This window comes from Pimephales promelas, chromosome 17 (genome assembly GCF_988280905.1).
Source record: "Pimephales promelas chromosome 17, fPimPro1.hap1.1, whole genome shotgun sequence".
Lineage (NCBI taxonomy): Eukaryota > Metazoa > Chordata > Actinopteri > Cypriniformes > Leuciscidae > Pimephales > Pimephales promelas.
In genome coordinates, this window is record NC_142785.1 from 16,742,597 (window position 1) to 16,761,401 (window position 18,805).

Here is an 18,805-nt window from a genome sequence, read left to right on the forward strand (position 1 = left end):
CGTTCAGTCTTCAATTGTAGAGAGCTTCCAGTTGTTGTTTAAAGGGAAGTTTGTAGTATTATCTACAATTAAAAATAGACATAACCTATGTCTTTAATAGGCTACGTATGTAAATGACTGATGCTTCGGTTAGTTTTTCTTGTTTCTATGTTTAGGCTATTTGCCTGTAATTCATTTAACAGGCTACCTTTTCCCAGTGCATTTTTTACTAATGTTGTGGAAAACATGAGTTGAACATACAGGTGAAACTTGAAAAATTAGAATATCATGCAGAAGTTCATTTATTTCAGTAATTCAACTTAAAAGGCAAAATTCATTATATAGACTTATTGCGTGCAAAGTGAGAAATTTCAAGCCTTTATTTGTTTTAATTTGGATGATTATGGCTCACAGCTTATGAAAACCCCAAAATGATAATAATATAAAAGGTTTTCATAAGCTGCAAGCTTAATCATCAAAAATATAACAAATAAATAATAAAAATGCAGTGGGAAAAGGTAGTTAGGTATATATGTATAATTTTTGTATCATTTTGTTTTAAAATATTCTGATAGGCCTTCTGAATTTTTAGGTTAGTTTAGTGTAAGACCCCATTTTTTTAGGACCTGAGAAGACTAATATTATATAAATATAGGCTAAAACTCTATTAACTGTGTGCGCAGTGAACAACTCAACCAATAGCTAGGGGGCAGTGTTAAAGCATCTTTGCTTTTGACATTAGTTTTAATTGTTGTTTCCCCAATTTGTCAAAGTAATTGTAACGTGGAAATGTGGTTAACTGCTTCATAAAAGTTAAGGATGAAATTAAATGTAACTTTTGGACAATGAATTGTCATTTTTTGGCTGACGATTCAGACAGTATGTGGCTTTTGTTCAGATGATTGCATGGCTGAAAAACAGTAGAATCCAGAACTGAGAAAAAGTAAAGACCGAGTTGGCATTAGTATAGTCACGAAACATTCATGAATACCACTCTTTCCATTAATCTGTGACTGTTTAATTTTCAATTGGTGGAAGCAGTTTATAGCCTAAAAATGGCCAGGGGCTTCTCGTCCACGGCTCTGTAAGGATGGTAAAATGCTCTGATGGTCTCTTTAATGCTTTGTCCATGTCGGGTCATGCTTTCCATGTTGTGTCATGGTTCCGATTGAGTTCAGAAAGGGACATCATCATCCTACACACACAGAGTCTCTAGGTTCAGTTCACCACAGCAATCCTTCCTGCTGAGGTCATTCAGCATCTCCTCACAGGATTTTACAGTGTATTTGATCAACCTGCTTGCTGCACCCAAAACTTCATCAGTTACTCGCCCTCATGTCGTTCCAAACCCTTAAGACTTTCATTCATATTCGGAAAACAAATGAAGTATATCTGTGCCTCCGTTGACAGATGTACTATAACGCTTCAAAAAAATTCATAAAGAGATCGTAAAACTAACCCATATGATTTGAGCGGTTTTAGTCTTAAGAGACTTGATCGCTTTATATGATGAACAGATTGAATATAGGTTTTCATTTCTGGGTGAACTAACCCTTTAAAGATTAGGATTCTTCTAGAAGATGCACAGAGAAGCTCATGTAAATTAAAAGATTTATTTGCCAAACCAAATGATTGGAACTTAGCATTACTCAATTAGAAAATTCAAACATTAAGTGACCTTGTGTACATATCCAAAACAACTAGATTGTAATCCATAGAAATAGAAAGCACTTTTATTATGAGAAAAAAATAGCTATTTTTGATTTTCTAACTGTCACCGTCCTGGTACCAGGACGCCTAACTTTACTTCACTATATTTCCATTAAATCCTAATCTAATTATAACAAATTATGTTTCGTTGGAAAGGTCTAAGACTTCTAAATAGATGTTCTACCCCTGTTTTGTGTTACAAATTATGTAGAAAGAGTAATTGATGAATTTAGACAAGAGTGCACCTCAAAAATCTGCATCATAACAGGAGTTTGGACCTTTGTCACAAAAAGTCGATGCACCCATAAATCATTGAAACTTCTGTTTTTAAGCTAATTAAGTTCATAATCTAATATTTTTCAATAAAAAATAAAAAAAATGTAGTACAATATTATCCTCTAAAAATTATAATATATCTATATTATCCTCTAAAATATAATATTTATTTATCACCTTTTTAATAAAACAGATATTTTAGTAGTTATCATAAATTAGGTATCATTTGCTTATGAACTCAGAATTCATCCTGTGAAACCGTTTTATAATTGAATGTTGTGTTACCATAGAAACGGTACTTATTTTATCAGGCTCCTCCTCTTTTGGGCATCATTATATTTCATAATTTATGATCAAAACATTTTATAATCTTGTCAAAACACATATTTTCAGAAAGGTTTGAGTCTCAAGTTAGCAAATTTTGTGTCAGAAGTGATATTTGGACAGAAATGTATTAATTTGTTAAGGCAGAATGTATACAACTAAATTCAATGGAATTCAATGGCACCTGGTGGCTATTTTTGGTACTACGCCGAAAACAAAATCTCATGGGAACTTAAATTTTTGTGATATCAACTTCAAATTTGGAACATTACTTGGTTAGATTTATGGCTTTGATTTTATAGTAATTTTATGGTAAAAAATATTTTGTAAAATATATATTTTATATAAAATAAAATAAATGTATAGTACAGTATATTTGATTTACTGTAAATTTAAACTTCCATAACCGTTTCATACTTTCATTTTTCATGTTTTCACTTCACACTTTAAAACAAAACCAAACTTGGGTATATATTCCAAAGCATTCTTGAATTACAACCTTTTAAGTTTGAATAGTGCATTTTAACCCCCATTCTCAAAAAAGGGGGTGACAGCTAAGGGGTTAATTGACTTCCTAGCATGTCAGATTATCTACCACGTTGTCTATGGATGCATACTTCATCGGCAGCTGTTACAAGATAAAGTGTAATTTTGTTGAAGAAGGGCACAACGATTGCTAATCGCAAAAGCATTTTCAAATATTTTAATGTTCCAAGTTCAACCTTCACGTTTAAAATCTGTGAACTGCTCATCTATGCATGTTTTCAGAAATGTTAGCATCACAGGTGTGCGCTCCAAAAGCACTTACTCCATCAGATATAATGAGCAGTTAAGCAACATTCAAGAATGCTTTTATGAATCTTATTATGCCTCTTGGATGGGAAGAACCATTAATCATTTCATTTTATAACTATTTTAGCTGGCTCAAGTGGATGAAATACACTGTCAAACTGGAATTCTTTAGAATGAATCACACAAAGGAGGTCTGAATTTATTTTCTGTTCCAGATGTGTATTAGCTGTTTTGAATTTGTGTAGATTATGTTGAGCAGGAATGTGTCCAGATGACTCTGTCTCTGTTTATTCCTATGATCACTGCACTATACTGTGTCAAAATGATGAATGTTTCTATGCCTAAAGATCAGCAGCCATATAATGTAATGTACAGTCTGTTGAAAAATATAGGTAGCTGGCTGTATGTAAGGTAAGCTGCATTTTAATGCATCACAGGCTCCCAACACTAAAGCTGTTCCAATCTTAATTATTTGGAATGTATGGAAGCTAGCTGGAAGTTTTTAACTCACAATTTGGAGGAAAAAAAGTCAGAATTGCAGTTTTATATATATATTAATATACATATGAAGAGTTCAGATGCAAAAGCCTCTAAATGCCATTTGAAATTTTCTTCTTTAATGATGATTTTTATGAAACTTGTATATTTAAGTTCAGTAATTTCACTTAAATGGCAATGATAATTACCTATTAATTGTTATTTAAGTGAAATTACTGAACTTAAATATACAAGTTTGATAAAAATTATCATTAAAGAAGAAAATTTCAAATGGCATTTAGAGGCTTTTGCATCTGAACTCTTCATATATATATATATATATATATATATATGATATATATTTAATCGCTTGCTTGCTTCTCCAATTTTTGCATTTAGATTTCCTTTAAAACTTGTTATTCCAAATAAACTGTCTTTGCATCGCCTTCCTTTTGATCCTCACCTTAGGAAAAGCTTGGATTAACTTTTTTTTTTTATATTAATCTTTTCTACAACAAGTTCAATACCCCTTTAATAGCACTGTTGTTCTTTAGCAGATATCAAGATGATTATTCTTTTTTTCTTAAAACCATAGCTACATTACAATATTGTGATTCCCAAATGCGCTTGCATTTAAATCGATTGATTTGGGTTTTTAGTATTTTATGTTTTATTTATTCAGACAAAATATTATTGAATTTTAATCTGTGGCATTTATCAGTAATTGACTATAATATGAAAAAAAAGGTCAGCATTTCAATATCGGTGCATTCATAGTAATTGTGTTGACATCTGAGATACTTTCTGTTGAATGATGGAGTGAGATAATTCAATACCTCAAGTACTGATAAAAATTTGATATTTTACTCAAAATTCAATGTATGTCTATCTAATGTACATTACATGTATGCATTTAGCAGAAGCTTTTATCCAAAGTCACTTACAGAGGAAGAACCAAGCATTCATTGAAGAGCATTATAGTACAAAATGACAGATTTGTTAGACAGGGTAATTGTGTGCATTGGTTTAAGGTCATTGAGTGCTTGCGGAAGAGCTGCGTCTTCCTAAAACATGTAATGTTCTCATTCCACGAGAGAGGAACCGAGAGAGTGAAGGTTTTGGAGAGTGTGCAATTATTTTTATGCAATTATTTGTATGGCTATTGGAGTATCACATTGGTATCTTATTAGCATGCTAATGCCAAACTGTACTGAAATCACTTGTGAATCAAGTTTCTTGTTTATTTTATGTGAGAAGCATTTGCTGCCAAGATATAGTGTTCAGTCTGTCACTTATGAGGTTGCATTAAGTTAGGATTCTGCATTACAAAGTCCCTAGGCAGTAGACAGAATGGTAATGTTAACCCACTAATGGAAATGGAAACATGAATTAAACCACAAAAGAGATGAACTAGAAAGACCAATAGAATACAATTTATCCATGCTTTTGTAAGATCTAAAAAAATGGCACCAGTACACAAATTTATTATCAAAACTGGAAAAAAATAGCATTTGTAAATTTCAAAAGTGCAGTGGTAGTTGAAAAGTGTTTCCTGAAACCTGACTGGCCAGAGCATCCCAAGACTTCATATAACTGACGTCTTGGGACGTCTTTTGACCATACGTCAACATCCGCCTTTTTAGGGTACCCTTAAACGACGGTAAGATGACGTTATCGGATCCTAACCCTACCCCAGACCTAAACCTATACCCCTAAACCTACCCCGTCACCTAACCGACGTTAAAGGTAAAGCGTCAGTTGTATGACGGCCCGGGATCGTCATCTAACCGACGTTTAAGGGTACCCTAAAAAGGCGGATGTTGACGTATGGTCAAAAGACGTCCCAAGACGTCAGTTATATGACTTCTTGGGATGAGACTGTGTTACTGGCATTGAGATAGTAAATTGTTATCCGAAAGATAGTTAGATAATTGTTCAAAGTTTTTTAAAAAAAATTTACAATGCCATTAATTATAGAAGTTGGTCTATAATTATTCATGTTTTGGGAGTCCCGTCCTTTAAACAACGGAAAGACATTTGTACACTCCCATGCCAGTGACACTTCATTCACTTCATTAAGGTTGTATCTGTCACTTGAGGTTTCCCTAGACAGAATGGTAATGGTGACCCACTAGATTTTCGTATATATAGAGCTATAATATTAATAATATCATTGGTCATTGCTGATTACTAATTTAGTCATTGGCAAACTGATAAATAGTAGCTATGCAACTGAACTGAATTCGATTTATTTTTTTATAAATCAAGACATTTTGTCTCTGATTCTTGTGACACATCCAGTCAAAGGCTATGATCACACTGTTAGTTTTTGGGATTGACAACCACATTTAATCACAGAAGTGAGTCTTGAAATGTCCCATTCAAGCAACAACTTACAGAGGCGTCTCGAATACTGTCTGTATGAGCGTGCATTGGGTGTCAAGCCCGTATTCTCTTACCAGTAACCATGGCGGCTTTAGCCAAAGTAATATTAAAGATGGTGACATCCATAAAACTGAAAAGTGTTATCACTTTTGATATTAAAAGCGTCTAATCGAGCCACAAATTTATCGGTCAAATCTTAACTGACAGCAGCTTGACGGACAACAGTACAGTCCAGTTTGTTCACACAGTGCGGGTTTTCGGAAAATGTGTAACTGAGTCCTGAAAATCACACCCTGAATGGGTGTGAGTTTGATTATAGATTTAATAATCCAACTGTGTGTGAACGGAACCGCATTAGGACTCAAATACAGGACTGACGACCGTGTTCTGCTGCTGTGTGAACATGGCCAAAGTGTTCAGAATATAGTATAAGAAATGCAGTGGTGATGTTGAAGGCCTCCTCATGGGTGAAGTTAAGTGTCGAGCAGTCAGTGACTACGTTTACATGCGGCCAATTTTCGGGTTATGGTCTGGTTAAGGTCACTATTCGGGCTTCTGAAACATTAAGAATAATCCTTTTACATGCGTGAGCAGAGAGAGTTTCTCCTGTGGAATTGCAATATCCAGATGTAAACGGCGACGCATGGTTAGCGTCTAGACGTACAGACAACCTTAAGACGCGATATGCGTCATTTCCGATTCTTCTTTCCTGTATCCAAAGACAACAACAACAGCAGCTTGCGGATAATGAATAGGGGCAGATAGCGGTCGCCTTTGTTTGCACTTTGATGCTGGTAACGTTACTGACCTCACTGCAAAAGTATGTTGTGCTGTGTCTCGCCATGTTTACTTCTGGTATACTGCACACGGATTTTTCTATGCGCATAGAAGTTTCCCTACTAAAAAGACCAAGATTCCTTGCGAATAGAACATGCACAGAACACAAATCACTATGGGGATATGCCGATATGCGTTTACATGACAAAAAATTTGTACCCCAGGTATAATATCCCGGTTTTTTAAATCCGGTATATGAGCATATTCAGGTTTTTGCCGGTGTTTACATGGCAGTTCGCGACCGGGTTATTGCTATCCCGGTTTTGAACGGGTTATTGGCTGCATGTAAACGTAGTCTGACTGCTTATATTTTAGATAAGTGTTTATTTTTCCAATTTCTTAAAGGGATACTTCACCTCTGGAAAGATGAATGCGTATTTAAAATCGGTCATTTATGTAAACAACTCCCAGAATGCACTTGCCATGCCTACCGGTAACCGGAGTGCAGTAGTTACAGTAAATAACAAGGCTAGGCAACTAGTGAGTCTCCGTGATGACTCTGCCCTAAAGTGTGTTTCGCCCTAAAGTGCGTTCTACAGTCACTATTCATTATGTTTACTGTGGCGAGCAGGACGAGGCTAGAGCCGCGGGACAACGGCGTGAGGCCGGTGGCATGATTACTGATGAGCGACACCTGTGAGACGCACCGGTCTTGTATCTCTCATGAAGGAGCGGGAATTTTCTTTAGCCAAGTTCACACTACAGGACTTTAAGCCCGATTTATGCCCGATTTGCAAATCGTTGAGCTCGCCGACAGGTCAGGGTGTTATCGCGTGCATTGTTATCGCGGGGGATTAGCGGACGATGAACGCTTGCCAATCTGTTAGTATGAAAGAGCTAACAACGCAGCGAAAACGCTCCCAGACGCCTCATAGACGCGTCGCCGAGCCCAGAAAAATATCTAGCCTGCTAGAAATCCAGAGCCGTCGCGCGACTCAATCTCAGTGATGTCAGCCAATCATAGCAACGCATTGGTTGAGGACACCAGGTAAATCTTAGGGGTTTTTTTCAGAGCAGATCGTCGCGCAAACAGTGTGCAGCACTAGTTTCTGTCTGACGTCCATATTCGTGTTGTGTTCTCTTCTTTGCTGGGTATTGGTGTGAACAGCTAAACAACTTGAACCAGTGTTGTAGTACTCGAGACTCGGACTCGTCTCGGACTCGGTCTCGAGACCATATTTTAATGGTCTTGGTCTTGTCATGGACTCGTGTGCATTTGGACTCGGAATTGACTCGTACTCGAACATTTTTTTTTTAGGACTCAGACTTATTCCCGAGTCCACTCGAGTTCAATTCAAAATATTTTTCGTGATTATTAATGTATGTTAATAAAATATTTCTTTAAATTAATTGACACGCCCAGTGATTGGTGATTTTCTAGCGCGCAACTGCGCATGACAAATTGTAATAAAATTACTTTTAACACCACCTACTATGTGGCCTTTTTACCCTAAACTGATCATATTTTTTTAAACTCTAAGTAAATTCAGTAAAAATAAAGGATTTCTCTGAGTAAATAAAAGTAAATTAGGTAATCAACCCTCACTGGTCTCGGTCTCGACTCGGACTCGACCGTCTCTGGTCTCGGACTCGACTCGGACTCGACTCTCTATGGACTCGGTCTTGACTCGGACTCGACTCTCTCTGGTTTCGGTTTTCGACTCGGACTCGAGTGAGGTGGTCTCGACTACAACACTGACTTGAACACTCCTGATTTCACTGAGAGCAAGTCATGTAGTGTGAACCACACAGTTCAGCCCGACGTTTTAAAATCATGTAGTGTGAACAAGGCATTAGCAATGTTAAAACGCACATCAACCGATCACTTGTTTAACGCTTCATGTAAACACTACATTCAGATTCACTAATCTGAATGAATTCAGTAAGATTGAAACAAAATGTGTGCATGAAAACAATGAATGGCAACTGCAGAAAACAAAACTGAATCCTGGACATCGACGGCCGGGCATGTCCGGGAAAAAGAAAATGGTAACCGCTACTCAGCTTTCTCCACAGAACAAGAGCCTGCTAGCTTAAGGCAGGTACCTACTCACACTCAACGAGTAAATCGCATGCGATGCAAAGCCAAAGTTCAGGATTTATGTGCTCAAACTGTACGGTCCGATCATCGAGCTGCGACTTCACTGCTCACACTATACGTGTAATATCTGCGATAAGCCCCTGGATTGCGCCTATTTACGTGTATGTATCCAGGGATATTGTCAAAACAAGCATCTGCTATCAGTATCAAGATGATTTAGCATTTTCAATTTATGCATTTAATTATTATTAGTATTATTGTATTATCATTATAGGGGAGGCCTATAGGCAAATTTTATTATTAAATTGATCCGCTAATATAATTAATTTGCCACGCAATATTTTCACAGCATAGTGAGGATAATAAAATATTACATAATCTTACTCCTCATTAAAAATGGTCTAAAACATTTAGGTTGATTACAATGAATTAGGCATATAAAATAACTATTAACAGTCTATAATATGTCCGAACATTGCCATAATTAATCATCAATGAAAATTAAAAACAGGTTTATTTCAAAAACATTGTTTGACAAATTAATAAAAGAGGTGTTACATCGCAGGTGGCTTGGAAGACGGTGGGTATTATCCATTTTGCAACACGAACTGGAGGTAAGCAACAGTAATTTGTAGCTAGTTTGAACCACAGAACTTAAAGATCTCCCTCTTTTCGTTTTTATTTTAATTTTATTTTTGCTGCAGAGGAAATGGTTAAACTTCTGTTTTCGCGCAGGTGCAGTGAGGGAAAAAACACTGAGTTTAGGGCAATCGGTTCGTAGCTTTGCTTCAACTGTGCGATATAGTCACGAGGAGCGACCAAAATTTCTGACATGCCAGAAATTCATCCGACCATCCGATTGTCGATCGTGAGAGGCTAATCGCCTCTCGTTTCTCCCCGTACACTGCACGAACACTGCACGACAAACGACGCACGACAAAGCTGAAAATCGGTCCGACAGGAAAAAGAGTCGCACGAGTCAGAATTCGGCTCAAAATCGGACGAAAATCGCACAGTGTATGCCCGCCTTTAGATTAAAAAAAAAAGATGGCTGACACGTGTACAGTATATTCTGTGAGTGAGATCCCACCCTCTATGAGCGGGTTGAGAACATGCGGGACACCCCCTACTACTGACTGTAGTCTTTAGCCTCTGGCCAAAAAATCCTCTGATGACGCAAAATGATGATTTTTGCGTCATCTGAGGATTTTCTCCAGATAGAAAATCCATATATCTCTCGTTACAGGGGGATATGAAGGGGAAAAGTATGGTAATTTGAAAATACTACAGGTTTTCTACTAATACAAAGCTTAATGCTAAATCCTGAAGTATCCCTTTAACTTTCTTGATAGTGTTTGCACAATTAAGGAGTAGTACTCTCTGTCCAGTCTACATCAAGGGCTTAGGGTTTTTTCCAAATTGCCAAAGTCCGGATTGTTTTTCATTACGTGTCTGAGATGAGATGGAAACAGTTTATCTTCCCAAATCTTGGCAAGGGATTTGCAAAAGTACCCTTGCAAAAGAAATTCCCAAACAAGTTTACATGACATCTCGACGTCTTTGATCACCGTAGGTCAGACTCGGGCACCGAAGTGAATAGTCTGTTTAAGATTCCAAACAGGAAGGGATCAAATGGCTTGTTTAATAAGCATAACTCTTATCATCACAAATGGGTTTGATCCATTCTGGAGAGCCCAAATAAAACATTGTTGCTGCCTTGTGATTTTGTAAAGGACTTCAGTTTTTATAGCGTGTTTATAATGTGGATTTCTTTCACCAAAGGTGGTTTGGCTTTGGAGTTATTTTTTTCCATTTTAAAGACTTCTGTTTACTAAGACAATCATTTATTTACGTATCCTTGCTTTCTATATTCCTAGTAAACTGAGACACGAACCTGACCTTATATTTATGGTAATATAAAAAGTACATTCTGGAACCGCTTGTGTTTTAAAAGTGTACTTTGGCTAACTGTGTTCTGGGTATGTTTGTGCGCGTGCTTGGCCGAGGCCTGGTTAAAAAGTTCATCTTTTTGTTGTCTGTTGGATGAAAGTATAGAGACAGGAAGTGAGTTCGGTGAGGAATGTGCTTGGGGCTAACTGTCCTCTGGATCAAGGCCTAGGGAAACACTTTTCCCTGTAGCTTTCAGAGGGTAAACGTGGCATTCTCCCCAAGAACTACTGCTGAGGTGAATCGCCGTGGCCTCGTTTTTTGAGTTCATAGCAGTATGACGTTTTAAGCACGTCGGACAGACAAAGCCTAGCAACTCAGTTGGCTTGGCACATTGCAAATGTAATACAATGCAAAAGGCCAATAAATGTAGGAAAGAATGGAAATCAGTCTGTAAAAGGTGGTAGAATCAAGTATATTGGGACCATTCAGGAAACCCTGGCTTGTGTTGTTCGGGTCTGAGGGACCCTTGAGAGGTGGTGGGCGGAAGAGTCCCAGCGCTCACAGCACATAATTCACTGCAGCTGTTGGAGAGTCTCTGTTTTTAAAAAATGCTGGCGCGGACCAGAGACTTTGTTATGACAAGGAAAAGAACGAGCCATTACACTACAGCTACTAACTCAACTCATTTGAGTCAAAAACGAAATGGTTGTTTTTCAAAGCAATCAAACCTGTAAATGTGTTAAATCTTGGATATGACATTGCCACGTGTTGTTTATAGGCATGTCTTATTGTCATTTTTGTTGAAGAGACATTGTTTTATGCTTGCCATTGGCATTACTGGTATATACAGAGATAATCTTTAATTACATTTCATAGTTTGTGTTTAGGTGAACCTCTCAGTTCATTTAAAAAGAATCCACCCAAGAGTTTCCTGGCAGAATGAGTAATGTCACTGGCATTTCTTTATTCACTTAACTTAACACACCTATTGCACTTAAATTCACTACATTATACACAGTTTAAGGCATAAGTTACAGGATGAATTGGTGCATGCCTGGCTGTTGCTTTCCAGATGGCTGCATATGTGGGAACTTTGCTCTAAGGGTCAATGAGTTGACTTGACAGTCTTTTTTTTTTTTTTTCAGGAAGTTGTTCAGAAATAAATTAAACATACGATATAGCCAATGATACAACTCTTCTATGAAATTTTGTCATTTTTAAAGTAAAATACATATATATTTAGATATATTAAAAATGATATATGATTTATTTAAATTTTGATTTAAATGTTTATTTAACATTACAGTAAAATGTTTTGGTCATTGTGAGATCAAACTGTAGAAAAGAGGTATCTTTTATTGAAATAATTGTTAAAAACTATAGTACTATAAAATTAATAGTATAGCCTAGTATCGCAGTTTGTTTTTAAAAATAAGCGATATAGATATTTTAAAGTTTTATGAAGTCATGTTAAATTTAGATTATCAAACATCAAATAGAATATCCCCAGGAAAATGTAATTATTAAAAAAATACCTTGAAAATATTTTTGAAAGTAATGATTATGCCACTTGATGTGCAAATTGTGATGTAACGGAACTACCAACAGACCATTTCCTTCAATATTTTGACATACATTCAAGTGAAAAAAGATAGGGTGGGACTTGGTTTGATCCATCAGTTGTTGATTGGATGATGGCAGATTTGAATGCAAGCCTGCAGTCATTTTAAGAAAGGGATAAAATGTACATGTATTTTGATATGTATTATGTACGTTATTGTCTCTGACAGACAACGTTGAAGCCGCTCTGGCCGCCATTTTCTCCATAGGAACGCGATGACACATTCAAAACATCTGAAATGTGGATTTTTCAGGAAATGCGTGTACTCCCTTGACTCTTCTTGTAAATACTACTGTGTACTGTGCGCGTTATGTTTTAACAGATATCGATGTTGGGATATTAAAATGATGTGGATTTAAAAACAGATGGATAGTAAGGTTATAATTATTTATTTCTTAGCCGTCAAGTATTCAGCGAAGTGACTGATGCCCATGCATGCGTGTGTTATGTCGATTTATTTTTTATTTTTTCTAATATTCCAAGCGACCGCCAGCATACATTTTTGATGGACATGATAATTTGTGTGAGGGATGAACTATGTTTGATTTTTGGGTAATTATAAAACACGATGAAGTGCTTTTTGCATAGTTCGTTATATTTATTTTAAGTTTATTTCGTGGCTTAAATAAATTATGTTACTCAGAGACTAACATTAACGTTTGTCTTGTCAAAAATGTTACATTCAGCTTTCACAAATTCATTGACTTTTGAATATCTTAGTTAATTATTTACCAGGAAAAGAGTGGTTTTGGTGAATACTTGTTCGCTTTCGAGGGAACTCGCGCTGCGTCGAGAATCGACACATTGGGGAATGCCTTCGGAATGAAGTGTCTGAAGGCAACTATTCAATCTCGATTGGCTTAGCCTAATCACATCACTCATGACAGCGACGCGGAAGCTATAAAGGGACGCCGAATCATAACAGCGTCAGCTTCTGGTCTTCAGCAAGCTTTCTGTGTCAACCTGTTTGTCTTATTTGTCTCTTTGAAATGTATCATGGCGAACAATAAGGAGAAACTATTCAGTCAGTGTGCGTCCCCTTGCCCGTATTATTTAAGCGATGGTGACGCACACTCACTCTGTGTAGTTTTTCTGGGAGCGGAGCATGCACAGACAGCGCTCGAGGGCTCGAGGTTGTTTTTTATATGAAAGAGCTCTACTCACGTTTGAGCCTGTTCAATCAAATAGATCAGGCTCACGTTTCCAGTGCATCAGGTCTCTCGTCTGTCGTGGCAGCGTGGCACTTGTACATGCATGGGATTCACACATGGAGCTGGCATATAATCCTGAGACGGTTGGGACCCTTTCTCAGTGTTTATTTACCAGCTCCACTGGTTTGGAAGCCTGTGCTGCCTTCTGCCACTGTCACACGGACCCTTATGTGCTTTCCCCCAGTAGGGCGAGTACAAGAGTCTCGCCCCCTTATGCAGCCCTTAGGAAATCGATGTTTGCTTCCTGCCGCCGATGGCGCCTCGGGACACATCGGCTTCCAGCGAACACAAATCGTAGTTCCGCCCAGAGACGTTGTGGCCCTGTCGAGTTTTCCGCCTCTCAGGAGGTCTGTAAAGTTTTGTAAAGTTCCTGCCAGTTAGCTGCTGCAGGTCACCGATGCTGTTTGGAAATTTATAGCCAAGGCCAGTCTCGAGGGACTGGTCCCCATAATGGCATATCTAGACACCCCGAGGGGTCTTCAAAATATAGTGGAGCTAATATAAAAAATATTATCTACTTAGGGGTTGTTCACATGTTGGCCAGCCCCGAGAAGGGTCGGTTCTTGGAACAGGAAGTCTAGTCCCTCTTAACACGGGTCTTTGTTTACGGGTGCCTGGGTTTTACAGCTGGCACTTCAAGATTCAAGATACCGAATGTCAGTCAAACCAGCTCCGAGGACTGGTCCGTCGTGATAGATCCACAAGCTCCTTAACTCCTCGTTCCCTTCTAACCCCATCACAGGAAGTTTCCGAGATTGCCTTTATCTTAATCTATGTCCTTCATTTCAGCTCAAGACTCAAGTTTTTTGCATTCTCTGGGTTTATGTGATTAAAGTAACAGGTGCCTTTTTCAATTTGGAGAGGAGATTTTCAATATACATGCTTTTGGGGGGGAAAGCTTATCAATATACGGTTCTTCCTTTCAGCCTAGCCTTGGGGTTGACACTCAATGTGAAGAAAAGTTCCTTGACTACGTTCCTGGGACTAGAGTGGGACTCAGTCACGATGCGGGCACAATTGTCTCCTGTTCGGATAAATACAATTTTAACCACAATAAAGAGTATTAGGTTAGGCCAGGCCATCACTGTCAAACACTTTCAAAGAGTTTTTGGGCCTCATGCCTTCAGCTTCCATCGTAATTTCTTTTGGTCTGCTCCGTTTCAGAGAAAAACTTTGACTTTACTTGTTCGCTTCTCATGAGAACACTCATTGCCCTTTCTGGTACTCCTTTGGGCCTGTATGTGGCAGAGGTCACGTCTATACGCTTTTCTCCCGATCGCTCTGCTCCTTGGGGTTCTTGAAAGGGTCAGGTGGTGTGGCGTAAGTTTACTCCTTGTAGCTCCGTACTGGCAGGCCCGAATTCGGTTCTTGGATGTTATAAGTCTCCTGGAGAGTCTTGCCTGGCGAGGCCCTATTAGAAGAGATCTTCTTTCCCAGGCTGGTGGTACAATACTTTATCCGCGGCCGGAGTTATGGAGACTGTGGGTCTGGCCCCTGAGGGGGACCAAACCATAAATAGGCTGCCCTTTCCATCAAGGTGGTTAGGTCATCCATTCTAGAACCCCACTCTACTAGGAACTAAATATTTTTTAGAGGTTAGGTACAGCATTGAACCCAGTTAAATACTGTCCCTACGAGCTTACACTCTAAGGGTGAGCTTGTAGGGACAATCCCACTAAAAAACTCCAAGTTCCTGTAGATTGGAGGATGAATTCTGTCATCTAGCCTATTGGCATCAGGCTGACAGGTTATCCCTGGCACCCGTCATGTCCTGTGGATGAGTTATATGAGAATCTCAAGTATATTGAGAATCTTGCTTCCTGTTCGTCCTGCACCCTGGAAGTGCGGTGCAACCCCCTTTTACGTGATGATGCGGCAGCCACTCTACTTTATGTCTGCCTTGACACTGAGGTGGCTGCAGGCAGTATCATGATTCTTCAGGTCGTAGCCTTGGAGGCGCCTATATTAGGCCTTAGGCTGGTATAAGTTAGATCTATTTACATATGTGTCAAGGGCTAGGAGCTATTCCCCTTTTTTCAACTAGACAGTTGGTTATCTACGGAAACCTCTCATAACTGATTTACGAGGTGCGCTCTTGGCTTCACCTTTCATCTAATATTTCTTTACTGTCTGGGGTTCCCACCCATGGGGTCTGTTGAGCCACCGGCTCCAGACCTCCCATTTTTACACCAAATCTTATGAAAATCTAGGTTGGATCAGCCTTCTCATTCCTATCGTTTGTGAGTGTGCCAAATGCTTCACACCAGGGCGTATTCTCTCAGTGTGGTCCAGTGGGCATTTCGTTCCCCAATGTGTCGATTCTCTCGAAAGGAAATGTCTCAGGTTACGACGAGACCCTGCGTCCCTCAGCCACACTTTTCACGCTCCCGAGAACGACTCGCTTCGACCAATCACAAGCTGACGTTGTTTTGATCCGGCGGCCTTTTGTAGCTTCAGCATCGCCTTCACATGCGACATGATTAGGCTACGCCAATCGACATTGAATAGTTGACTTAAGATGCGTCATGCCGAAGGCATTCTCCAATGTGTCAAATATCAGCGTCTCGTTCCCTGGTTGCAGTCGTAATCCGAGACGTTTTTTATGTGTCTTATAACTAAAAGATTTATACTTAAACCTTTTGTAAATAATAGTGAAAATAAAACTTTTTAAAACTGTTCCATTATTTACACTGAGCAGGTTTTGACTTAGAGTTATGACATTTTGATAAAAAAAAAAAGGATCGATACCATGCATTTAAAAAAAAGAAAACAGATAAGGTAAATTTTCATTTCAGGCTGACTTAAAAAAAAGAATTGTATGTATATTTTTTAAGACTGCATGTGAAATGAATACTAATATTACATTTTGGAATGTGAATTTTAAACTTAAAATTATTAATTATATGTATCTTGAGGATATAATCTACAAAATTTAAATGGGAGACTCTTAAACTGAACACGGCCATTGATGGATCTTTATCGCAGTAAACGGAGCCAAGAAAGGCTGCCGATAATGGTTTCTCAATTCGCTGTTGAGTCCAGATTTTGGCGGATAATGCGTATGTTGCTGGTATGTACCCTCCATCCACAGATAATTTGGAGAAAACGTGCATTCTTCTAGACTGACTCACACTCGGCTGGGACATGTGAACGATGTGCCACAATCTGCAGACAAACTGCAAGCTTTGTTTATCATTTTTAATGGTTTCCGTTTACTCTTTTCCAGGGTCAGAGACAAAGGATATCCGATATGATAAAAGGAAAGATCCTTTAAAACTCTAGTTTTAAACTTATGTGCCTGCCAAGTTCATGAAAGGGTAATCTTTGTAGAGAACTCATGTTGTTGTTTTTTCATACATTTTTGGCAAATGTTTATTCCTTTTTTAGTAGTAGGTTTGATTTGATGTGTTTTGCTCACGAGCATGCAGAACGATATTCTCAAAACTTATTTTTTAAAAGTTGATTCTCTACTGAAACATCTTTTGTTATGCTGGTTGATAGTCTCCTCATATCCTGATAGCAATCACTATGTTAAGTGGCCTAAATGTATTTTTTATAAACATATATTGTCTGTGGAAGGTGTAGGAGCATAAAATGTGTTCAGTCATCGCATTCAGTCCAAATGAAATGTTAGCATGTGTTCCCTATCAGTCAACATGTTTGCATACCAGTGTGCAGCCTGTTCACGCAGACATCATACGTCATCAACTGTTCACGGATGCTTTGCAGACAGAGCGAGAATGGCAGGCACACAGTTGTTATACGGTTGTTATTGTAGTACTGTTACCTTCTGTACTATAATGTTTTGTCACCGGTGAATGATACATGATGTAATCCAAAAACGTTGTCTCTGGACATTTCGCTTCTGGTCTGTGTGTTTTCACGTGTTTTGGAGGAGGCGTGACTTTGGACGGTGATTTGCAGGGAGGGTGGGATCGTATGCTTTCAATGCTAAAGTTAGGCTAAACCAGGCTAAAGTTAGCATTTCACAATCAAGTTTAATTGTGGGATATAGAGCTGCTTGAAGTGTACACCGGAGTTGATTCGCTCCTTCGGTCAAAATCGAGGGGACGAGGGCCTATCCACATAATGCTCCCTCTCCCAGTAGACAAGATGGAAGTCACTTCAAAATTCTGCCAGGGATTCCCCGAGGGGAAGTGTTTTTGTGAGTGTATGTCTAGTGAATGGAATTCATGAATATGCAAATTAGCCCCCCATCCACGCAGTCCTACAAGCTCAGACTACCTGATCCACTTGATCAGTTGTAGTAAAACGCTACACAAAGCAAGTGGAAGTATTGATTTAATTCAGCCAAATTTGATCTAACCAGGAACTGATTCAGAAGAAGAAAAGGAAGAGGGAGTTATACAGAGTCGTCTACAAGTCGATGTATAAAATCAGAATGGTAATACGTTTTAATTATATATCGCCCTCTTACAGTAATTAATATAATCAGGCTTTGGCTTAAATACGTTATCCAACAGCTAAAAAATGTGTTGCTAATGTTACACAAACTATATTTCCGTTTGTCGCCCTCAGAGTAAAAAAATCAGCATCCTTAGAAATGCTTCGAACATCATAGTAAGTCAGTGGACAAAGGCACATAGTTCATCATACCATTGTAATTTACACTATAATTCACCTGCTTGTTTGCTATATGTACCTGATTTAAAGGGTGAGTTCACCCAAAATTTAAAAGCCAGATATAGACCATTTTGCAAGATGTAAACAACACTGGTCCAGAAGCACTTCCTGTTTCAGTTTTTTAACACTACATAAACGGAATAAAATACAACCAACAGAAAATTTACAACTGAATCAAAAAGTTAAACACACAGCTTTAAGATGTTTTCTTTACATTTGAAATAAACAAACCATTTACAATCTGAAACAGGAAGTGTTTCTGGACAAGTGTTGTTTACATATTGCAAAATGGTCTATAGGCTACTGTTTTCTTTCAGCCAAACACAATCGGGGTTATTTAAAAAAAAAAAATATTCTGGCTCTTTTAAGTTATATAATGGGGGTGGATGGTAGATTTTGAAGTCCAAAAGAAGTGTGTCCATCCATCATAAAAGTATTCCATATGGCTCTGGGAGGTTAATAAAGGACTTCTAAACAACAAATAAACCAAAAACTGCAAAAAAAAAAAAAATGCATCTCTTCTGAAGTGAAGTGATACAGTTTTGTAAGAAAAATATCCCTATTTATAAATTTATAAACTATAACAGCCCGTTCTCATCCTTTAGCGTCACGTAGAAC

General features: G+C 38.2%; 1 protein-coding gene across 2 annotated transcripts in view; it reads left to right on the forward strand.

Annotated features, from left to right (window-relative positions):
• Positions 1–18,805, forward strand: part of bicc1 (BicC family RNA binding protein 1) — a 105,842-nt gene that overhangs the window by 798 nt on the left and 86,239 nt on the right. The window lies entirely within an intron of this gene.